Genomic DNA, 23,431 nt, shown 5'->3' on the forward strand with positions numbered 1-23,431 from the left:
AATCTGGAAAGCTAAGAGAATTAGAGGTCATGGCTCGATGTAAAATCACCATGGAAACAGCTTTCATGGCCAATTTATGGGGAGATGTCAAAAGGCAGTAACCTGTGACTTATTTTTTTCCAAAGCCCTTTCTATGAAGGTTACAGGTTCTATATCTGCTTTCATGATGACATTTGTCTATGTTTTTGTAGGATTCTATTCTGACAAGCACAAAACCCTGCACCAAGTTGAACCTGTCCTTTGTGATGAGGCTGTTGAACAGAAGAGCAGCATAGCAGTCTGTCTATTCTTGCTCCACATTCAGCTAAATGCCAACTCCGATCCCTTTGAGATGGTGAACAGGCTGAACCCAGGGATCCTGTCATCCCTCAGTATCCAGACTTCTTCAGAGAACCATGTGGTGAAACTTCTTGATTAAGGTCATGTTCTTAGTCTACAGCATCAATTTTTTTTTATTGTAAGCTAAAAGATATCTATGTCTCTCAGTATCTAAAAGCCTATTTAAAAATAAATATGTAGATTTGAATAAATAATAATTCCAACTTATGTTTCCAAATTACAAAAATAATTTAAAAATAAATTATACAGTTCAGATGTTTGTTTTGTATCATTTTCTTACAGAGAGTAATTTTACATTTCAGCCTTTGTGACAAAATTGGATCTTTTTTTGGCTTTATACAAATAAACATATCAAATAAATTCTTTTTTTTATTGTGGTATTATGTTTTACTATAAAATAACTATTTTATCTATATTTCATTTACTGAATAGAATAATGAATTATGTTTAAAAACTTTAATGGTTGCAAGCCATCAGCTTTGGATGTTTTATGATCTTATAAATAAACACGCATGTATTAGTTTGTTCTCATCCTGCTATGAAGAAATACCCAAGACGGTAATTTATAAAGGAAAGATGTTTAATTGGCACACAATTCCACATGGCTGGGGAGACCTCAGGAAACTTACAATCATGGCAGAAGGGGAAGCAAACACATCCTTCTTCACAAGGTGGCAGGAGAGAAAAGTGCCAAGCTAAGGGGGAAAAGCCCCTTGTAAAACCATCAAATCTCATAAGAACTCACTATCATGAGAACAGCATGCGGGGACTGCCCCTATGATCTAAACACCTCCCATGAGGTCCCTCCCCCAACATGTTGGGATTACAATTCAAGATGAGATTTGAGTGAGGACACCAAGCCAGGCCATATCAAAGCAAAAGTTTTATTTCTAGAAATTATTTATACATATAATATTTATTTATTTATTTAGAAAATTATTCATATTATGTGAATTTTTCCTAAAGACTGTGGTATTCAGCTTTATAGCTTTAGAGATTTGGATAGAAAAACATGCGTCCTCAGATGAGGACTTACATACTAAGACTTGATAGAATTTGCTTTTAGGCAAACATAGTGATAATGAATGATGCATAGTAAAGTAATATTGTGATATGTTCCATGGGGTTGTTTCTTATTATTTAACAAACGTGATTATTACAAGTACTACTATCTAACTTTTTGGTTCTTAATTTAAGTCTTCATCTCCAATTTGCCAATAGATTGACTTAGTCTAGAAGAACATTTTAAATCATGTTCACTAGACAACCCAGAGATTTTCTAGATTTTTGGAAATTCTGGACTTTCTGTCCCACCATGACAGTTATTTTTCTATTAAATCTAATAAGCAATTGTCTGGTGAGATATTAAATTATTTCTATTCTTGATTTCAATTTATCTTTGCCTAAATGTGGAAGGTAGAACAAAATACTCCATACTTTTCACCCACAATTTATAGTTTAATATATTTTGAGTCTTTAGGGCTGTTTACCTTTCAATTAACATTATGGCTAAGTATTACAGTGTAGTACAAGGATGGAAATTGGAAAACTCTGGAGAAAGGGAAGCTCTGTCCCGCACTGCATATGCATTTTTTTATATACCCCCCCAAAACTAGATTCAACTTTTAATAGTTTCCAATTTCAAAAATAAATTGAAACCACTTAGAACGTTGAAACATTGATCTTTTTTAAAAAAATTTAAATGATAATCCAGTCCATAAGTTAAGTCTAATCTACTTTTCAGACCAAAAATTTATTTTATAGATATCAAGAGAAATTAGTATTATTTTTCCAGGACACATATCCCCAAGAAATCCAAAACAAATATTCTTTTTAAAAAAGGACAACTTCAAAAAACTTTAGGTTCAAGGCTACATGTGCAGGTTTGTTATATAGGTAAATGGCACGTCACAGGGGTTTGGTACAGATTATTATGCCATCCAGATATGCTACCCATCGCATAGTAGATTTTCCATCCTCCTCCTCCTTCCCACTACCCTCAAATAGGCCTCAGTGGCTGTTGTTCCCTTCTTTGTGTCCATATGTACTCAAGAGAACATTTTATTTTGTACTAGAAAAAGAGAATTATACTTTGGCTTAAAATAGTCTAGTATTCATAAGGGAGAAGTAGCAAACAGAAAGTTGTAATGTGGTCTAGTATTCATAAGGGAGAAGTAGCAAACAGAAAGTTGTAATGTATCGATGGAAAATTCTGTTGCATTTGAAATAGATATTTAAACCTTGATATAATCAGATAAAGAAGATATATTAGCCAGCAGCTAATAATGAAATTTCCTGGTAAAGCATAAAGCTGCCTCATTGAATTAGTGTGGGTTTGAAAGGATTGGGACAATAACCACTTCACACATTTAAAAGACCCATTGAAGAGCATTATATGTTCTTTAAAAGGGTCATCAGTGAGGTGAGAGTAGTTTATTGTTGCATTTTACTTAATATTTATTATCTACAAAGCCATTTGAATAGAAATTCATTTGAAAATTTTAATGTGCATATAAAAAGTCTTTACCATAACTTAAAGTTTTTGAATGTGCTATATTTATAAATTTGTCTTTAAAACTTTACACTATTTTTCCAAAGATTTTCATTTAATTAAATTTTATAAAAGTAATCAAGTGACCTCTCTCTTTTTTTAATTTTTTTGAGACAGAGTCTCACTCTGTTACCCAGGCTGAAGGGCAGTGGTGTAATCTCAGCTCATTGCAACCTCTGCCTCCTGGGTCCAGGTGGTTTTTGAGCCCAGCCTCCTGAGTAGCTGGGATTACAGGCATGCGCCACCATGCATGACTAATTTTTGTATTTTTAGTAGAGATGGGGTTTTGCTACATTTACCAGGCTGGTCTCGAACTCCTGACCTAAATTGATCCACCCTCCTCAGCCTCTCAAAGTGCTGGGATGTCAGGTGTGAGCCACCATGCCCAGCCCAAAAGTAACCTCTTTATAAAAGAAAAGTTAAACAAATATATTGAGTTGACAGAATAGACTAAAATAAGGAAACTACTTCAAGTAACTTTAAAATACAGTAATTTTACTTGGGTCTTCGTTGTGATTACCCAAAATATGGGAGCAGGGTTGTCTAAACTAATTTCAGTATTACATTGTTAGTAGTGTTGTGGAATTATTTTTCTGAGCTAGCAAAAAAGTAATAATGTTGGAGTCTATGTATTGTGAAAAGAAAAAAATATTGATTACACCTATGGTTCTGAATTTAAATTTAATTTTACACTTGAACTCTTAACATATTTTAAAACATAATACATATTTTTAGCATTAAAGAGTTCTAGAAACATTGACCATCCCAAAAGCAATAAGTACTGCTAGAGTCCATATTGTAGCATTTAAATATCATTCCTCACTAAAGAAACCAAGAATTTTTAGATTTTAGGTATGAGCATGAAGTGTACAAAACTGTCCTGGAATGTCCTTTCATATATAAAATAAGATGTGTAGACGTTTACAAGGGTCTGGTCAAAAGGATGCAGGAACCAAATTGAATAGCTTATCACAGGCCAAAATTGAAAACATTTAAACATAAATCTGGAGAACAAGTAATGGTTTCAAACACATAAAATATTTAAATCCGTGAAGTCATACTAGCACTCCAAAACAAACATATGAGGATAAAGAAAATGTGGTACATGTACAACATGGAATATTATGCAGCCGTGAAAAATAACAAGATCATGTCCTTTGCAGGGACGTGGAAGGAGCTGGAGTCCTTATCCTTAGCACACTAAGGAAGGAACTGAAAACAAAATATTGCACATTGTCACTTATAAGTGGGAGCTAATGATGAGAACGCATGGACAAAGGGAGCGGAACAGCACACACTGGGGCACATAGGAGGGTGGAGAGCAGCAGGAGAGACAGGATAAGGAAAAATAACTAATGGATACTAGGCTTAATATCTGAGTGATGAAATAATCTTTGCAACAAACCCCCACAACACAAGTTTACCTATGTACCAGACCTGCACATGTACCCCTGAGCTTCAAATAAATGTTAAAAAAAAAAAAGAAAAGAAAATCTCAGCACTGCCTAGAGAGGTGGCAGCCATCTCCTAATTGGCACCATGGCTGCACTCAGACCCCGCACAAGATCATCAAAAAGAGAGGACCAAGAAGTTCATCTGGCGCCAGTCAGACGATATGTCAAAAATAAGCGTACCTGGTGACAACCCAGAAGTATTGACAACACGGTTTGTAGAAGGTTCAAGGGCTGGATCTAGATGCCCTAAATATGGGAGCAACAGAAAACAAAACACATGCTGCCCAGTGGCTTCCAGAAGTTCCTGGTCCACAAAGCCAAGGAGCTGGAAATGCCTCTGATGTGCAACAAATCTTACTCTGCTGAGGTTGCTTACAATGTTTCCTCCAAGAACCACAAAGCCATCACAGAAAGAGTAGCTCAGAGTGCAGCTGGCCATCAGAGTCACCAATCCCAATGTCAGACTATGCAGAGAAAAAAATCAGTAGACACCTCATGTGCACATTTTATTTTCATTTAAATAAAACCATCAAAACAGAAAAAAAAAAAAATCTCATAGGGTAATTTCAGGGAACCAATTCTCATTGTTTTGGAAAATAGTATATAAAATTAAAGTTACTATTCCTTTAATTACCAACTAGTGATTAAAAAAAGTTTCTTCATAGACATTTACGAACTAATAAATGAAGAAGGAATAACAAAATATTACCATTATTCAAGCTCTTAAAAATAATGGGAATAGGCTGGAATCAACTTTTATTTTTCTTTCCGTAGGTCACAAAAGGAGAGACAACTACATATTTTGTGACACCGAAGAGAAATGTACAAAAAAAAAAAAAAAAGCCCAATATTATTCTTACAAGCCTGTATATCCAGTTTATAGGAAATATAAAAGACAGACACACATGTTAAATGGCAACACTAGAATGTAATACACAAAATCCAGACTTGAAAATGCTATAAAATATGCAAAATGATGTTTTAAGAACAATATTAGAAGAGAATTGAGTTTGTGGGAGAACTTATAGGGTCTTTAAATAATATATTAATTAAAATGTATGAAATCACTTTGTTTCATGATTCAAACAAGCTGGTTAAAAGTTTAAGAGAAAAATCCATCATGATATTGACCTGAGAATTAAAGTGATTGAAGTGATTGTTAAAAAATGAAATATACTTGGGAGGCTGAGTCACAAGAATCCCTTTAACCTGGGAGGTGGAGGTTGCAGTAGGCTGAGATTGCATCACTGTACCACAGCCAAGGCAACAGTGTGAGACTCTGCCTCAAAAAAAAAAAAAAAAAAAAAAGAAAGAAAGAAAAAGGAAGGAAGGAAGCAAGGAAGCAAGGAAGGAAGGAAAGAAAGAAAAAGGAAGGAAGGAAGCAAGGAAGCAAGGAAGGAAGGAAGGAAAGAAGGAAGGAAGGAAGAAAGAAAGGAAGGAAGGAAGGAAGAAAGGGAAAGAAAGAAATGTGGATTTTTATGAAAAGATGTCTTTGATAAAATGAAAACATTAGAGTGTGAATTGGGTGTTTGATGATGGATGTTTTATACCATGAGATTACTGTTAAATTTAGGTGTTATAACAGCATGAGAATTATATTAAAAACATTGCATTTATCAGAAATGGATACTTAAGTATTCATGAGTGAAATGAAAATATGTTTACTGTTTAAAATAACCCAATAAAAGAGAAAAGAATGTATAGTTAAAATTATCCAATTTTAAATTGGATTATTTGAAATAACCCAACTTTAACTTTTAAAAAGTTAAAAAGGAATACAGAGAAAATAAAGGAAAAAATAAGATAGTATAGATGATGTAAATAAAACAAAGACAAAATATTATTTGCTTTTGAAGCTGGGTGATGTGCATATGGGAAGTTCTTTTTATTATACTGTTATATTTGAGATTATCTATGCTAAAAAGTAAAACACCAGCAAAACAAAAAACCTGTTCATGACACAGTTTCACAGATTATGATTTAATTGATCTGAGTGGAACCCAGCCAACTATTAGTATTTTTTTGTACATTGGGCTTCTAATCTGTATCCAGTGTCGAAAATGACTCAGGATAAAATAGATACAAGCAAGGCTCTAGTTATGTTTCATTTGTTTAATTACAAAATTTAATTCAAGTTATGCAATTGTAAGACTAGTACAGGGACATCTCATGTGCCTTTTACTCAGTTTACCTCAGTTGTAATGTATTGCAAAACTATAGTATAATGTCACAACCAGGATATCAACATTGATACAGTCAAGACAAATTTTTTTTCATTTTTTTATTTTTAATTTTTGTGTATACATAGTAGGTGAATATATTTATGGGATAGATGAGATTTTTTGATACAGGCATGCAGTGTGAAATACCACATTATGGAAAATGTGGTATCTGTCTCTTCAAGTATTTATCCTTTGTGTCACAAAAAATCCAATTACACTTCTTTATTCTTAGTTATTTTAAAATGTACAAGTAAGTTATTATTCACTATAGTTACTCTGTTGTGAAATCAAATAGTAGGTCTTATTCATTCTCCTGTTTTTTCTTGTACCCGTTTAACACAGAACATTTTGATCACACTAAGTATTCCTCATGTTGCATCTTTATAACCACCCACTCCTCTTTATCCTCAAGCCCTGGCAACCACTAATCTGTTCTCAGTTTCTATAATGTAGTCATTTAAAAATAGTATATAAATTGAATAATAAACCATGGTAAGCTTTTTTTCAGAATGAGGCTTTTACTTAGCACAATACTCTGAATAATTGTCCAGGTGGATTGATCTTTTCTCTCTTTCAGCATTTGAAAACATGTTGTGCTACTTCCTTCTGGCCTTTATGGTTTCTACTGAGAAATCTGCTGCTATTCAAATTGTTCTTTTTTCCCATCAGTAAGGTATCTTTTCTGTCCTGCGCACCCCCAATCACCTCCCTGACCTGATTTCAAGATTTTTTTCCTGGTCTTTAGTTTTCAAAAGTTTGACTATAATGTATCTTTCTTTGAGTCACTCTTTGGGATTTGCACAAGTTTTTAAATCTATAGGTTTAGGTGTTTTAGAAAAGTTTATCTATTATTTCCTTGAGCATTTTTTAAATGTTATCCTCTTTCTGCTCTCCTGGACCTCCAATGACATGAATGACCAATCTTTTTGTTTTGGTCCTAGAGACCCTTAAAGCTCTGTGCATTTATTCTGGTCTATTTTTCTCCCTTTTGTTCAGATTCAGTAATTTTAAATATTTTGTCTTCTAGTTAACTGATTTTCCCATTCTCTTCACTCTGTTCTGGAGCCCTTTTGTTCAGTTTTAAATTTTAGCTATTATTTCAGTTCTAAAATTTCCACTTAGCTCTGCTTTATTTCCTCTATTTATTTCTGAGACTTTCTATTGTTATTTCTATTGTTACTTTCTACAGACCTTTCTCTTGTTACTTTCTATTATTACTTTCTACATTTTAATTGTTACTTTCTATTGTCATTTTTATTATTACTTTCCATTGTTACTTTATATAATAGAGAGTCTGACTGCATGTTATGATGTTTGACTGCTGACAACTTTGAAAGCCTCATTTTTTAAGCCTCACTTCTATTTCTTTCCATTCCTCCTCACATTTGGGTAATTTAATTTAATTCAATTTAGTAGGAAGGCTGTATGTTCCCCTCTTGGGGACTAGCAAGATACTTAAAGCACAAAAGCTCTGCCCTCATGTGGGAATTTTCACCTTGATCCCACCTTTGAATTAATAAAAACCCAAGCCAGTCTCCTTGGAGGCAGTGAGGGGGAAGGTTTCCAGGATGCTTGAGTTAAAGGGAAGACTATAGGTAAGGTTAAGTAAAATTATGGCATCTTATGTGATATGTTTAGGAAGCATATTTGGCATTCTAAGTTGGAATTACAGATAGGAAGAGAATAGGAAAGTTGGAAGTTTTTGGCCAACTTTAATCTATTATGGGCAGATTCTGCAGTAATTTTGTGTTGGCTTTCTGGACTAGTTGCTGTAGAGGTTGTAGGTCAAAGTGTTATAGTCATATATGGTTTGGCCATTGTCCCTTTGTGTATCCAGACTCTCAAATCTAGTTTAATATAACTTAGACAAGTATGGTACTCAGGTATCTTTCCTTGAAAATGTGCTTAAATATACCTTCTGACTATTAAAAAGGTGTTCAAATAATGAATTTAAGAAAAGATAGGCTGGGCACAGTGGCTCACGCCTGTAATCCCAGCACTTTGGGAAGCTGAGGCGTGTGGATCATGAAGTCAGGAGATCAAGACCATCCTGGCTAACACGGTGAAACCCCGTCTCCACTAAAAACACAAAAAATTAGCCAGACGTAGTAGTGGGCACCTGTAGTCCCAGCTACTCGAGAGGCTGAGGCAGGAGAATGGCGTGAACCCGGGAGGCGGAGCTTGCAGTGAGCCAAGATCGCGCCACGGCACTCCAGCCTGGGTGACAGAGCCAGACTCCATTTCAAAAAAAAAGAAAAAGAAAAGATAAACTATGATATGAAAGGAATGGTAGTATACATTGAAACTAGTCAAATATGGAATTGTATAAATTATTCTCCAAATTTGGATAGAATAAAGTGAAATTAATATTGAAAGAGACTGTGCATTATAAAATGTTAAGAATAATTATTTTCAAAATTTTATATTTTATATGCAGAAACCAAGAAATGTGGGAAAAGAAGAGAAAGTAAATATATGCTAAATATTTCATTTTATTTTGGAGGAGTTAAAATATATTTGTTAATTTCTAATGTTGACAATTAAATAAATATTCTGCAATTTTTGCTTTTTTTACTTTACTGCAGTTTTACTTTACTTTACTGCAGTTTTTACTTTACCTAAGTAGACTAAAAACGCAGTACATCTAATATATTGGGGGGAAAATAAAACCGTAGTTCCACATAACACACCCACAAACCAAAACCAGCTTATCTTTCAAAAATCATGCAAAAATATTTAAAGATAGGAATAAAAAGAAACATTAAAGGAGACTAGAAAAAGGTCAATTACATCAGTTATTATAAGGAAACATTTCTAATTAAAAATTAAGACTTTATTTGCTTCATTTGATATCTAAGAGTATGTTTTTTAAAGTAAACTTCTGTTAAAGGAAAATTTCAAAGAAATTAAAATCATTTCTCTCATACAAATATGAAGTGTACATGTGTTAAAATTTTTATTTAACTCATTATTAATGAGAGAATCAGTAAGATGTTACAACCAGTTCAAAAGAAAATCTTAAAACAGACATTTATAAATCAGGATTTTTTTTTTTTTTGCATTTAATTTCAAAAAAATCTTGCTGCTTCCACAGTGAGTGAAGGGAGCCAACTGAATCTTTAACTAACAGAATTTATTTGAACATTTGTAGAAAATATTATTTTTCAATTCTATCAGTTATTTACAATTTAAGGCGTTGTAAAATATTTCAATGGCTATGAAAAAGCGTAGTCTCCACAGGATCAGATGGGATAACTCCTAGAGGGATTTGTTCTTAAAAATGCGTACGTGACCGGGCGCGGTGGCTCATGCCTAAAATCCCAGCACTTTTGGAGGCCAAGACAGGTGGATCACAAGGTCTGGAGGTCGAGGCCAGCCTGGCCAGTATGGTGAAACCCTGTCGCTACTAAAAATACAAAAATTAGCCAGGCGTGGTGATGGGTGCCAGTAGTCCCAGTTACTCAGGAGGTTGAGGCAGAAGAATCTCTTGAGCCCCGGGGGCGGAGTTTGCTGTGAGCGGAGATCAGTGAGACTCCCCTCTGTGTGCGTGGGGTGGGGAGGGGGGGAGGAAAAGCATATGTTTCCCTAGAGGCAGAATTAGTTTTCTACACTGCTGAAGAACTCATGAAAGGTAAAAATAATAGTATTTATTTAACATTATTCTGTGCAACTACGCAAGATGATTATTATGTATTAACAAACTGATGCTCAGAGTAACTGTGTTTTGGGTGGAGGGTGGCAGGAGAGAGAAGCTAACATTTTAGTATATTTCTAAGCATACTGAACCTAATATCTAAAAAGTATAAGTTAATGGTAAGAAATTCAGAACAGCTTTAGAGTGAGATTTGATCCACAGATACAAATTTTAGAGTAAACTAGTTTGTAGTGATTTACTTATTTTGGAAATTTTGCTTAGAACATCTTTTTTTGGTTTCACTATCTGGGCTGTCTCAATGACTGGTCCCCAGCCCTAAGGCCTCGGGAAACCTCCCACTGGAAATCATGTTGCTGAGGCTTATACTATATATCTAAGTATTGACTGTCTTATCTTCCTTATGCACTTGAGGTACAAGGAAGAGCACTTAGGGAACTAAAAATGCCATCCCCTATTCTCATAACCACATACACATTTTGATGGTTGTTTTTCTTATTTGCCATTTTCAGAGATTCCTTATTGTCAAATATGGTCAAGAGTGACTAAACTCATCTTGTTCTATGTCAGTGCTTAATATTCTTAGATCCTGTTTGACTTAACACACTAAGATTAAACTTGACAATGATGAACTTGACCTAAGTTCAGTGTCCCCAGTAAACAGTGAAGGTTAATCCTTAATCCCACCCCCAAATTTTTATTTTCTAAAGTTTGTCCCCAACGTTTTGTGCTGTAGGGAAATGATTTGCTGCAAGGAATCACCCTTGCCCTTACATCTCACGTAAGATTCACAGGTGACTTCCTTGACATAGACACTCTAAATTCCCATTTTTGATCTCATAAATGATTAACTGAGCTGTTTTTGTCTCCACCCTGAAACTAGGTAGACATTGAGAAGATGAATAACCAATAGACAATGGTCAGACTCCATACAAAAATAGAATATCTGATCGACAATCTGCATACAACTAGCCTAGGAAGCCAATATACTATTTATAGTAACTAGTCCACGAAGACGATTTTAATCTATAAATCAGGTTTGCAGGAAGTCAGACTCTCTCTAGCACCCAGTCAAGAATCTAAAGGAAAACCCTCATAACAATTAGTCCCACACAGCCAGGATTTGATTAGTAACTGATAATTTCTCTAACTATTGTCCCCACATCCAACTTAGGACCAAACAAGGCATAGTCAAATATATACCCCTAACAAATCACATAGGATGTCCCACTTCTAATTAGTCTGTCTGCACCTTCCCTATGCCAACAGCCTCCAGTTATGTCCTACCTGAAGTCCTCCCTCTTTTCCATCATAAAGCTTTCCCACCACCTTATCTGCCTTTGAGTCTCTGCCAAATACAAATGATGGTTAGTGGCTCACTCACTTGCTACAGCAATCTTTGAATAAATAGCCTTTCTTTATTCTTATTTAAGTGGTCTTTGTTTATTTCCACAGCAAAAAGATAAACATTTCTTGACTCAGATTCTTCCAATTTACAAAAACCGTCTTAACTGTAAAATCACCCCATCTATAACTTGCTACTCCTCTCTCTCTAAAAGTAAAGCAAAACCACCATACTAATACACTCTGATATTTTGGGCAGCTGAGCATCTGGGGTGCTCTTCTTATTGCAATAGCTTGAATAAAATAATTTTCTACTTTCTCATGAACAGTATATTCTTTCTGTAACCTAAATTCATATTTGCATAATGAATTGGAAAACATCACTACTTAAAAAAAAATCATGCCGACTTTATTTAAATGTTTAAACACACAAAAGAGGGAGGAAAGAATAAAGAAAGGAAAGTAAGTAGGAAGAAGAAAAAGAGGCCAGGAGGGAGGGAAGAAACTGGGAGAAAATGGCAGGGAAATGATGTTCAATTCTCTAAAACAAGGAGTTCATACGTGTCTAAACCAAAGATAGAAAAGAACACTGAATGTATAAATACCAACGATATACTCTGTGAGAATTCTGTCTTGCTTCAAGTAGAATTTTCTCTGTATTTAAAGAATGTACGAGCAATAGCTTCTATTTTCATTTTATTTGGGTGCACAAATTAAAGTTGAATATTTTCTTCAAGAAGATATCAATTCAGGTTAGGATTAAGAATAGGTGGGTAGTTAATTCTAAAATTGTTGTACCAATGTATTAATCATTTACCAAGTGTAGAAGAAAAAATAATTGAGTCTGTCATTGCCCACATTTACTACCGATTTATTCGATTTACCCAATAAACCATTTTTTAAGCAATAACTATGTGTCAGGCAATGTACTTGGAGCTAGAAATTCAAGATGAATAAGGTATAGCTATGTCTGTTCCCAAGAAACTCACACTTCAGTTCTGGAGATAGACTTGGAAAAGGGTAACTAAAAATACAGTGTACATTTCATTGTTTCTTATTTTAGAGTATTTTATGCTTTTTGCCATTACTTTCCTTTTCTGTTGAAAATGTCTCTTTATTTTATCATTTTTATGAAGTTAAAATCAGTACTTATCTCTACATATAGAACTACTAACTCATATTTCGAAAGGATCACCAAAAAGGAAACATTTTATACTAAAGAGAAAACTCTTTTTATCCAGTTGGAGATTGTGGTTCAAGTATTTATAAATTCATTAGGATTATCATTCAGACACACTATTATCTTTTCAAAATTTGTAACATTCTGTCAACAGTAACACTGGCATACAATTCTCAAGTACATTGGTATTTCTTGTGTTTAAAACACTAACCTCCCTGCTAATAGGTTTGACTTTTAGAGATTTGTTTCGTTTAGGTTTGATGAACTTGTTTTTTTTTTTTTTTTTTAAAGATGCTGTTTTTTTTTTTTTTCTGTCTGTAACTCATATTAAATTTTTAACTACATTTTTTCAAGACTATGTTATCACCAATAGTAGCTTCTTTTACTGCTGAATGATTATAATCAGCTGATCACTTAAACTCTGTGTCACTTGCTCTGCAATGTTTCATGTCTTTAACAAAATGCATCGTTTTAAGTAAGATTTATAAATAAATAACATGTGCTAGTTATCAACAACAATGAAATTCTTAAGTAGTGTGTTTGATAAATAGGCCTTGATTATGAGAAACACAATCTAATTTTTTGCAGCCTACTGAGAAAATTATTATTAGATGTGGTGAAAATCTCTACCAAGCACTCAGTCAGAGCAATGAAAATCTATATTTCAGCAGTGAACACATTCCATTTAATATTTCCTTCCCCTTCCCTCCCCTCTATTTTCCTTAATCAAAAGGAAAAACACTTTTAAAAGTCATCAACAGTTTCTGTGAAACTTTCTTTTTTTTCTTTTTTCTGATTTCAATTTCTGTCTTTATTTTTTTTAAAAGCTTTTATTTTAAGTTTAGAAGTACAAGTGCAGGTTTGTTACACAGGAAAACTTGTGTCATAGGGGGTTTTTGTACAAATTGTTTCATCACCCAGGTGTTAAGCCTAGTACCAATTAGTTATTTTTCCTGATCTTTTCCTTCCTTCCACCCTCCACCCACTGATAGGCCCCAGTGTGTGTTGTTCCCCTGCGTGTGCCCAGGTATTATCATCATTTAGCTCCCACTCATAAGTGAGAACATGGAGTATTTGTTTTTCTGTTCCTGAATTAGCCTGTTAGGGATAATGGCATCCTGCAAAGGACATGATCTCATTCTTTTTTTATGGCTGCATAGTATTCCATGATGGACATGTGCCACATTTTCTTTATCCGATCTATCATTGATGGGCATTTAAGTTGATGCCATGTTTTTGCTGTGGTGAAAAGGATAGTACATTTCTTTTTATCACTGAATAATATTTTATGTCATGGATGTACCACAATTCACTGCTACATTTACTTACTGACAAATATCTTGGTTACTCCAATTTTGACAATTACAAATGAGGCTGCTATAAACATCTGTATGCAGGCTTTTGTGTGAGCATACGTTTTCAATTCATTAGAATAGCAAATGATATAATTGGCGGATTATATGGTAAGAATATGTTGAGTTTTGTTAGGAAACTGCCAAACCATTCTCTAAAATAGCTGTGCCTTTCTGTATTACTACCAGCAATAAATGATTATTTCTGTTGCTTCTCATCCTCACTAGCATATGGTGTTATCAGTGCTTTGGATTTTGATCATTTTAACAGGTGTGTTGTGGTATCTTATTGTTTCAGCTTGCAATTCTTTAATGACATATGATGCCGAGCATCTTTTCATATGGTTGTTTGACATCTGTAAATCTTTGTTTGTTGAAGCTTTTATTTAAGCCCTTCACTCTGTTAAAATCAGGTTATTTGTTTTCATACTGTTGAGTTTTCAGAGTACTTTGTATATTTTGGATAACAATCTTTTGTAATATATAACTTTTACAAACATATTCTCCAAGTCTCTACTGCAAATATGTGGAAAAAGAGGTGTAATAAAATATTGAGAATGGCAGTCATTGATGATTGCGTTAGAGATTATTCTTATTTCCCTTTCATTTTTTTATTCTATAAATTTCTTTTGTTTCTATTATTTTTATTTATTTATTATTATTATTATTATTATTATTTTAACAATAGCACAGTTTCTGTGAAACTTTCTAAGGAAAGTTTATTGAATTCCTTTTTGTTAAACTGCTCTCAGCAAGTCAACATCGGCACCTACTTCCAGTTACAGTAACATCATAAGAACATTCTTATCCCTGGTAACCTCTAGGTTCATGTGTCTCTAATTGTCCAGTAGGGGGAAAAAAAGGAGAAAGAAAACCGCTCAATCTGGATCCATAGATAGTTGGCAAATGGCAAAAGGGAGACTCAATTAACTCAGATTATTAACAGAGACATGCTACATCTGGTAATGGCTGAGTCTGCTTGTCCAGAAACATCTATCAAATAAATGATTAAAATCAAGACCCAGCAGATGTGCATCTCTTCATACATGACCGTTTCTCTAATGTAAGAAAATATACTTAGTTTCATCTGAGAATTTTTTCTTCTTAATTATAGAACTCAAAGACAGGATTTGGAAAATGGAAAATAACCTGGAAAAAGACATCTGTACATGTTTATTTAAGTTTTCCCCTTTGCCTTTTGCCTTTGCTGCACTAAAATGGTGTAGAATGAGAAACAGTCTGTATTCTTGCCTTTTGCTTACAGCCCTGAAGGAAAACCTGCTGGGATTGGCTGCAGATGGTTTCATTGCGAGAGAAGAATGTGCCTCCTTTTGGCTGCCTGTTCTGTATGCATGATCAAGCCCCAGTAAATGCTTCATGTGCCTCATTAACTGCGGGACAGGAAGAAGTATGATGCTCCCAAAATACATGCCCTTTTCTCCAGCTAAGGCCAATATTATGAAAAGGAAACAATTCAGAAATTAGAAGATTATATGCTGTTAAAAATATTTTGTACAGCCAAACTCAGTCTCCCTTTATTGACTTAACAGTGAATAGCTGAAAAAAGTTATTAAAGTGGCACATTAGCTCACAATGACTTGTTTACTTCAAAGCGAGTAATACTGGAAAGGGAAATGAACCATCATCTCTCAGTACTCTGAGCATGAAATACGTAAGGTACTTAGATTGCATGATGTACAGTCAAAAAGAGCAATTGTTTTGAGAAAACGAGAGTGTTAAATTATCTTAAAGCCTCTATTTGAACCAGGAAATTGTGCATTAAAATATTTACTAAGTATGATTTTTCCACTTTAAGAGGCCTAAAGCAAACCAAATTTGCTTACAGTTTCTGAAATTAAAGCATATTTTTAAATTATTTACATGAAGATAATTACCATTTATTGAACTCTTACCATAAACCGGTGCTCTACATTTATATATAACTTTATATCTCCAATAATATAGCAAAGTCATTATGATGAATCCATCCTACAGTCAGAACCTAAAAAAAAAATGTTAAGTACCTTGTTCAAGATTCCTTCAAAACAGTCAGGGATAAGTAAGCCAAGGCTTTATCCTTTAAGCTTATGAAAATCACCTTCTCTGCTGCATCACAAGTTCATGGAGGGTAGAGATAAAAGCAAGCTAGAGAAGAGTTTGGGACAGATAATTTCCAAGCACTCTTGCTCTTTATAGTAAAATTTTAGTTTGAATATTTAGAATAATCAGTTTGTTTAAGAGGTAGGCCAAGGGCAAAGATAAATAGTTATCCTTCCCATTTGGGATTAGAAGCTTCGTTGTTAGATAAAATAATGTTCATATTTATTATTATTTTTATTGATTATTAATCAAAATCATATAATATACCTCAAATAGAAAGTACAACAAAAGAGCTAATGATTGAATGAAGTGGTCTACATCCCAGTTCCATTCCCCAGAGAAAGATACTGTTTTGTTTTGTTTTTTTCTCTGTCATCAAGCCTGGAGTGCAGTGGCATGATCTTGGCTCACTGCAACCTCCGCCTCTCAGGTTCAAGCAATTCGCCCGCCTCAGCCTCCTGAGTAGCTGGGATTACAGGCGTATGCCACCACACCCGGCTAATTTTTGTATTTTTAGTATAGACGGAGTTTCACCATGTTGATCACGCTGGTCTCAAACTCTTGACCTCGTGATCCACCCACCTCGACCTCACAAAGTGCTGGGATTACAGTCATGAGCCACCATGCCCAGCTTCATCCTCATGGTTTAGTTCCCTTGATCTATTAAATAATGTTTATTAATTGTATGTATTGATTTACTATTTTAGATAATATCTGTTTTCTTACTGCTGAGATACATGATAAATTATGTGACATATAATAACCCAAATCTCTTTTCCACCTCCTCCCAAAATGTTGATAGTTATTATAATCTGTTCCACTGAAAAAGGCTTTTCTGTGATATCAACTGGTTCACATGATATTGGTAAATAGGGAAATCATGTTAGTAAAAATGTAGAACTTGTTTATATTATTTTCCTAGGAAAGGGGAAACAAAACAGAAGTAGAACTATAATTTCAAGGGAAAAGAGCACTCTGTTCTCTTCCATACAATCAAGTATCTCTTTAAGCTCTATTTTAAGAAAATTATTTTTGAATATCTATATGTAGATATTTTCTTGGTTCCTCAAATCATGGCAGGTTGCTCTTCTTGTATCCCAAACTCCCCTTCTGTCTTGATGCCTTTTGACCATGAAACAAGTATTTCCAATCTATTGCTTGTGTTCATTTTTAAATACCCCCTGGGGAAGCCTCCAGCCTGGGCTCTGTTATTTCCCAAGGTACTGATCATTGTTTTTTTTTAGTGTTCAGGGTAGTTGTATGATTTTTGACTTGCCATGGTCCTATTTTTTCCCCTCCTACCTTGTCATTTTTAAAGAGTGCAGTTTTGCAGAACAAAAGCTTATTTACAAGAAAACATGTCGTGATAGGGCAGAAAGTCCTACATTTTTAGGTGTGTTTTGCTTAACTTCTCTCATGCTTAACAATTTGAAAATGTGATATTATACTTAAATCTCTCACTTTTTTGTCCTAACAAATGTCACCATCATTTTCTCATTCTCTCTTTCTTTAGCTATTGGGCATTTGGCTCCCTTCCACATTCCTCAAACTTACTTACCCTTTTTTACCCCCTTATGTTGCCTCTGCTCTACCTTTCTTTCGGTGTAGGTAAACTTTATTCACTTCTCTATGTTTTGTTTATATGCAGATTCTAAACTTTGTAAACATTAATTGATTTGTATTATCATACAACCACACTATGCTGAAAGACTGAAATAATCATTTAGGCTATGATTACATTATTTTCTTTGTGGTTCCAAAGTTATGACCAATTTGCACAAAAATGGGAATATTTCTGGTCTAAAGCTCATATGTATTCTCCTTTGTATATTCAATAAATTCTTCAAGTCAGTGTTGTTTATAGCTTGTGTCATATTTTGAATAAGGCTTTTCAGTTTTTTGTTTTCATTTATTTTCCTTTTGTGTTTGTTTCTGTTTGTATATTCATTTCTTACCAATTTCCAAATACTGCTTTCCTTTTTTTTCTGGGGGTAGTTTGAATATTTTATTAGATTTTTCGTGAAATCTTTTTCACTACTTTTTATTTTCTCACCTTTATTCAGGTATAATTGACAAAATTGTACGTAAGTCATACAACATGATGATTTGATATGTGTATACATTGTAAAATAATTACCACAGTCAAATTTTTTAACATATTCCTTATCCCTCATAGTTACCATATCTGTGTGTAGGTGTGTGTGTGTGTGTGTGTGTGTGTGTGTATGTGTGTTTGGTAAGAATGCTTAATACTACTGTCTTAGCAAATGGTAAAGTATACAATACAGTATTATTAACTATAGTTACCAGGCCGTATATTAGATCTACAGAACTTATTCATCTTATAACTGAATGTTTGTGCCTTTTGACCCACGTCTCCTCATTTTCCCTGCTCACTCCCCAGGCTCTGGTAACCACTGTTTTCCTCTCCATTTCTATGAATTCAACTTTTTTAGATCAACTTTTTTAGGTGAGATCATTCAGTATTTGTCTTCCTCTATTTTGTTTTTCATTTAGCATAATGTCCCCAAGTTCATCCATGTTGTTGCAAATGGCTGGATTTTCTTTGTTTTAAGGCTGAATATTATTGAATTATGTGTGCACATACACAGATACACACACACACACACAAGCACATTTGACGATTGTGAATAATGGTATAGTGAACATGAGACAGAGGTGCAGATATCTCTTTGAGACATTGATTTCATTTCCTTTGGATGTATACCCAGAAGTGGAATTGCTAGATCATATTGTAGTTCTATTTTTTAAATTTTTTGAGGATACACCATACTGGTTATCATAATGATTGTGCCAATTTACAAATTCCCACCAACAGTCTACAAATATTCCCTTTTCTCTACATCCCATCTGTGTTTTTTCCTCTCCCTCTCTCTGTGAGACTCCATGATCAATCTTAGCATTTTGCCTACTATATATTTTGTTCTTTTTGATACAGTACATTCTGATTTGATACATTACATTCTCTGGAAGACTACTTTGAAAACAAATCTCCTGAGTCTTTATATGATAATGTTTTCCATGTATCTCATTGTTTTTTATGTTTCATTTGGCATCTAGTTCTCACATTTCACAATTATTTTCTCTTAAAATGGTGATTACTTGCTTCATGCTTTCTAGCATCCATTGTTAAGTGAAGCCAGATGATATTACATATGCTGATAACACTCCACTGAAACATTTTCCCTATATTCAACCCTGATTAGAATGATACCAAACTCAATATGTTTCAATTTTCACCCAATTTGTATATCTATCAAAGTCTGACACTGATTACCAAACTTTTCTTATTAAAACACTACCTTCTGTTGGTGTCTGTGGCAATATTCTCTCCTAGCCTTCCTCATAGCTATCTACCAATTCCATCTATGTCACTTTATGAGTGGTTCTCCGTAATGGATGAGGCAGTTCCATGCACACACAGAGTTATCACTGTGTGTGTGTGTATGTATATATATATATATTGTGTATGTATACACAATAGGTATTATACATATATTATATATATTCATTGTATATAATCCACTATATATGCTATATATACTATCTATATATCATATATACTATCACATATTATATTGTACATAATATATAGTACATATACTATATATATCCACTATATATACTATATATAATATCCTATATATCTTAGATATACTATATATCATATCCCATATATACTATATATACTATCACATATATAACATATATATCACAAACATATATATACTACATATATATATCGCACATATATATTTAAATACTGTCAAATTTATGGCTCCAACCCTCAAAATTCATATATTTTTTGACCATTCTACATCTCCCCTTGGAGATGTCAAAATAATCTCATATTCACCATGTCTAAAAGTTGAAGTCATTTTCTACACACACACACAAGCATGCACTATATTACACATAACATGTTGTAAATTTAGGGTATTCTATCTCAAAGAACGATACTAAAATCCATCCAATTTCTTAAGCTAGACACTTAAAAAATATCCTTGAATCCTTTTACTTTCTTACTTCCCTATCTAATCTATGACAAAATTCTGTGGATTTTACTTAATAAATCTCATTCGAGTATTTCACACTTCATCTACAGCTTTACCTTCTGGCTTAAGCTAACACCATGTCTCACTGGATCATTACAATGGTCCCCAAACTATCTGACTCTCTCCAATCTACTCTTCATTTGATAACCAGAATTTACTATTAAAAACTAGCAAATGTGGCTGGGAGCAGGGGCTCATGCCTGTAATTCTAGCACTTTGGGAGGCCAAGGTGGACATATTACTAGGTCAAGAGTTTGAGACCAGCCTAGTCAACATGGTGAAACCCCATCTCTACTAAAAATACAAAAGTTAGATGGGCGTGGTGACTCACACCTGTACTCACAGTTACTTGGAAGGCTGAGGCAAGAGAATTGCTTGAACCCAGAAGGCGAAGGTTGCAGTGTGCCAAGATTGTGCCACTGCACTCTACCCTGGTCGACAGAGCAAGACTCTTTAAAAAATAAATAAATAAATAAAAAATAAAAACTGCAAATGTAATCATGTCACACCATTAGCTTAATATCTGACAGTCTTCTTAGTACAAAAGCAAAGTAACTGCGTCCTCCTAGGCGCCACAGCAGTCACCCAAGCTGTGGCTGTGAACCCAGGCATCTCTGCACTCTCGGGGCCCCAAGAAGCCCCTTCTGCCCCAGGAGGCTGAGAAGGGCTTGTTTCCTTTGCTGGCCTCTTCCCGTACCCAGTGCCCACTCTAAATTCAGAGTAAAGTTGAGGCCAAACCTGGATGCTCTTGCAATCTGGTCAGGTGTGCATGCTCAGAGCAGCGCTGACACGTCAGCTCCAGTGCTGCTTCAGTCCCTTCTGGACTTTGGGTGCTGACGGCATTGGATGGAAGCCAAGTAGAGTTGAGGGCTGTTTGGCACAGGCCTACAGGTGTCCTTTAGTACAAACAGCCTGGGCAATGACGGTAGGAAGCAGGCAGGCTCCTGAGAGGAAAAGGGCAGGTCTCTAGTGAAGCTCCACCTTCAAGTCAGGGATGGCCTGAAGCCTGGGGCCAGGCTGACAGACCAGAATGGAAACTTACAGTGCTTTTTTCAGCCCCACCCATGGCCATCCATGAACCAATCAGCGTGGAGTTCCTCCCCTCTGAAGCCCATAAAAACCCTGGATTCCGTCAGACTTGGAGAAACGAGGGACAACCTGCTCTTAGAGCTACCCACTGCAGGTTCCCCTCTCTACTGAGAGCTGAACACTCATCAGGATGACCTGTCTGTGGAGAGGAACTACCCACTGTGGGTCTCCTCTGAGCAATACTATCCCTCAATAAAGCTCTTCTTCGTCTTACTCACCCTCCATTTGTCCACATACCTCATTCTTTCTGGATATGGGACAAGAACCTGGGACACACTGAATGGTGGGGCTGAAAGAGCTGTAACACAAACATGACTGAGACATTCCCCTTGCTTGCCAGGTTACGGGTAAGTAGAAGAGAAGAGAGAAAGAGAAAAAGGTTGCAGCTCTTCAGGGAGCTCAGACCTAGGAGCTCCCTGAGCCAGGGCTGTGAAGCCCTTTCTGAGGCACTGAAGTTCCTTGTGTCTCCGAACTTTCAGGTGTTACCGCCTTCCCCAGTGCCAGTGTGGAAACTGCTTGCAGAATGCCTGGTCCAACTGCAGCCTCACAGGGAGCTGGCACTCATGCCGGCCCCTGGAGTTCCCTGCCTCACCGTAGCCAGTGTGCCCGGCTATGTGCGGTGGCTGGTCTCCGTGCTTGACCACATAACCCTCATTGCTTCACTTGCCCTTGGTAGGCATGGGACCCAGGCCAGTAACATGAGCCAAGCACAGCCTGCCAGGCCTAATAGGCCCAGTAGGCACAAGAAAAACTTGGGCAAAGGCACCAATGGCCATAGAGGCTTCCAGCTGTTAAAGCCCCACCCCAAGGGTCTGGTAACTTTCTCATGAGTCCCACTTAACTCTGCGTCCTCATCCCTCATCAGTTTCCTCATTTTGGCTGGCATCACCTTGGTTTTCTTCTGTTCCTAATGTGTATCTCATTGTTTCTTAATGAGATAACCTTTTAACCTACTTATCCATTTGCATGAAATAATCTTTGCTTATATTCTAGCTTTCATGAGATTGTGTAGTTCACCTATTCAGAGTGAAATTACCTTCTCCATTCCTGTTTCCCAGGGTGGGTCCATTTTTGTTTGTTTTTATTATTGTTTTAGCTCACAGAATCTTTTTCTTTTTTAGGTCACTGAAATCAATTTTAATTGTAAATGTATATGTATGATTATGTAACTAATGCCTGTTTTCTCTACTAAAATCTAAGATCTGTGAGAGCAAGTGCTCTTCTATTTTCATTCATGGTCTATGCTTACTACAGAACCTGGAAAGCAATAGACACCTAACTAAGGTCTGTAAAATTATTTAGCCAAAGCATAAGTCATGAATGGGAGGCCAAGTCCAGGAATGATGAGGGATAAGGGGATTTGAAGCTGTTTTTTACATTGATGCAAAAACATTAAAAAAAAAAAAAAAACAGAGTTATCTGACTAGTATTTCCTGTCCTTGAAAAAGAAAGCATAATGATCTCTATTCGTTTATTTTATCCCACAAGCCCCAAGAAAATACAACTAATTGAATTTCTCTCATATTTTTAAGGCATTTTTCTATAGTGAACATTCACCAACTTTCACTTTTCTGTTGCTTAATTTCTTTAATTTGTTTTTAAGACCTTCTTTTTCAGGATATTATTTATGGTGCTACCTAAAATAAACTATCTATAAATAATAATTCAGATAACTTTTATGTGTTTAGATAAAAATAAATAAGTTTAGCATTTCATTGTTTACAATGATAATTACCAGTGAAACTGACATAGCTTAAGAGAGGTAGAATGGTAATTCATTGGATCAAAGTAAAGAATTATTCAAGCTTTTGGCCGGGCACGGTGGCTCACACCTATAATCCTAGCACTTTGGGAGGCCGAGGAGGGCAGATCACGAGGTCAGGAAATCGAGACCATCCTGGATAACACGGTGAAACCCCATCTCTACTAAAAATACATATATATATAAAACATATATATAACATATATAATATATAACACATATATAACATATATATCACAAACATATATATACTACATATATATATCGCACATATATATTTAAATACTGTCAAATTTATGGCTCCAACCCT

The sequence above is a fragment of the Colobus angolensis genome, unplaced genomic scaffold, assembly GCF_000951035.1.
Source record: "Colobus angolensis palliatus isolate OR3802 unplaced genomic scaffold, Cang.pa_1.0 Scaffold218, whole genome shotgun sequence".
Taxonomy (NCBI): Eukaryota; Metazoa; Chordata; class Mammalia; order Primates; family Cercopithecidae; genus Colobus; species Colobus angolensis.